This window comes from Ipomoea triloba, chromosome 16 (genome assembly GCF_003576645.1).
Source record: "Ipomoea triloba cultivar NCNSP0323 chromosome 16, ASM357664v1".
In the NCBI taxonomy this organism is placed as follows: Eukaryota; Viridiplantae; Streptophyta; class Magnoliopsida; order Solanales; family Convolvulaceae; genus Ipomoea; species Ipomoea triloba.
The window spans coordinates 6,478,753-6,481,384 of NC_044931.1; the positions used below are offsets into that span (position 1 = coordinate 6,478,753).

The 2,632-nt window shown below is 38.7% G+C and overlaps 1 long non-coding RNA gene across 1 annotated transcript; it reads left to right on the plus strand.

The window, feature by feature from the left end:
• The first annotated feature begins 437 nt into the window (after positions 1-437).
• LOC116007900 lies at positions 438-1,029 on the plus strand. Its single transcript, XR_004095378.1, has 2 exons — positions 438-738; positions 817-1,029. It is a non-coding gene; the product is annotated as an uncharacterized LOC116007900 (long non-coding RNA).
• The last annotated feature ends 1,603 nt before the right edge of the window (positions 1,030-2,632 follow it).

The following is a 2,632-nucleotide window of genomic DNA, read 5'->3' on the forward strand; positions in this document are numbered from 1 at the left end:
TGTAGTTGGTACTTTTTACAAGTGAATGATCTTCTACGGTGCGACACATATATAGTGTGTTTCTCAATATGAGTGTACTGGTATATTTATTTAATTACTTAACTGTATGTTTTTCCTACCATCCCATAGACAGTAAGGAGGTATGACTAGTGTTGGATATTACTAAAATGCCCTTATATTTGGGCGGGAAAATTTGTCCAGCCACTGTATATATAATATATATATATAGAGTTTATTTTCAAAAAAAATATAAATAGTTTCAAAATAAAGTTATTTCCATATTATTATTTAACTTAGTAAAAATGTTCTCAAAATCAATTATTTTACTATGGGCCTTAGGTAATTATTTTCTGAGCTATGATTTTACTAACCCAAAAAAGTATTTGAGTCGCGCAAATATCATTACCTAATCCCAAATCATTTCAAGACAAAATAAATCTGTTATTCTGTTATAACCACCGGCTTGGACTCCCGTCTCTCTTCCTTATAGGCGACGGCGGTTGCTAGGCAGAGCGGCAGCGACGGGACGAACTTCTTGCGGCATCCTCTGGTTTTCCGGCGTGGTCTTCTCCTCCGACCGAGGCGTAGCAGCCGCCGACCTCCTCACCCTCTCGTCTCTCTGTACCTCTCTCTCCAGCGTAGCGTGGGTTGTTTCTCCTTGAGCGACGAACGGAGCTACGGCAGTAGCGGAGGTGACGGCGGCGGCAGTGTCTTCCCCGGCGAATCTTGGAACCGTAGGTGATGCTTTTGATATTTGAAGTTTAATAATCTTGGCCTATTGCAAATTTGTCTCATTTGCCCTTACAATCCTGCTAGCCTGACTGAGTACCTCACCCCGATTCAACGATCTCGGCTCACTCTGCTCACTGGACAGCCGTAGCTCCGGCAGCGACGGCAACGATCTCGGCCCCGCAGCACACCGGCAGCGACCGCAACGGCAGACACGGCACGACTTCGGAGTGAACAGTGTTGGATCTTCTGCGCAGCAACTTAAGTGTTTCTCTCTTTTGTCCTCCTCGTAGCAACAGATTCTCTCCATTCTCTGAGGTAATCTCTATCCTCTCTACTTCTCTGCAATAATATGATTCTTTGGGAGGGTCAAATTCATGTTTTTAAATAAAACTGGGGGTTTTGATTTTGAGTATGTTGAAATAATGAAGGGGGGCCTTTGTTTTTACACTTCATACTGCAAGGTATAAATATGGTGGGGTTAAAATCAAGATGCTATTCTAGTATTCTGGTTCAATTGTTTACTAGCACAATTTATTTTAAGAAAACCTGTGATTTATGTGTTATTTGTGACTGATAAATGTCTTATGTTTGACTGTGACTATAACTAGTATTGGTACATGCTTTGCTTTGATCTGTAATACTCCCAAACTGCATATGCTTCTTCTCACAATATGGCTGCCTTTCCCTGCAACACAGCTGCACAATGTCACACAATGTCAATCTGACCTTAGAAATGAGAAAATCAAATCACTGTGAGGAAAACTTCTTCCTAGTAGCCTCAAGATTGACAAGCTGTTCAATTCTAATGGCCTCAAAGGTTGCTAGGTGGTATGAGTATCAGGAATTCTCTATATGATAAAAAGTTTTGAGTCCCTAATACACATTGGGTCTAAAAAATAAGGTGTTGTAGACCTCCATTTCTCTGACCCAGTTACAATTTGGACCTTTAAGGAACTTCCATGCTCAGCAACCACAGAGTACATACTAACCTCAATAATAGCAGCTTCTCTCAGTTCTCCTTAAAGCATCTATACCATTTCCTTCAACTTTTGGATTTTACTTTCCAGGACGATGTTCGTTGTTTCCATTGAACAAAACTTAGCACCATTCCCCGTGAAACCTCCAGTGCCACTCTGAGTGTTGTGTGAGACAAATTGATTACTTCCAGGAGATCCATTACCTCTATTTGATTTTCCCATAGACCGTACAGACTTCACATACTTAAATCTATCATTGTTGGGGGCAATACTCTTTATTCCTAAACTTTCTCTACAATAAGAAATTGCATTATTTTCTTCTAATGCTTGCTTTATGGTATCATCTTGCAAAGAAATATTTACTGGCTCATCATCTGAGCCTTTCCCTTCATCTATTATGCCTAATGTTTTTATGTAATATTCAGACTTTGCGGTGTGTTCTTTTTCTGTCCAAGTATCTCCTTCCTTTTATATTTTCATTTTTTTTCGTTTTTTCTTTTTTAATCTTGACTCTTGTCCTTTATTATTTCTTTCTTGTATCTGTTAGTTTGTACCATTTTGGCTTAATGGCTTATGCATATATACCATTTTCGCTAATGTATTCATGTGAATATCATTTATAAACTACGCTTATCAGTTATCACAAAACCTCTTAATTTGAATGTTATATAAGCCCCAAAGCCCTTGCATTAGCCTCGGCTTACTCCTCCTAGGAATATATGGTCGGCTTGAGTTGTGTCAATTAAAATGTAACTACAAGTTTAAATTTTGTTTGATGTTTAGTTTATTACTAAAAAAATGTTACGGGTGAATGTCTTATGGGTTCTTTTTTTTCTTGTTTCGTAACCCATTAAGGTGAATGTCTCTTCAGTGTGATGGTTTTTAAAGGGTGAGTTACTTCCCTTGATAAATGCATTTAGGTT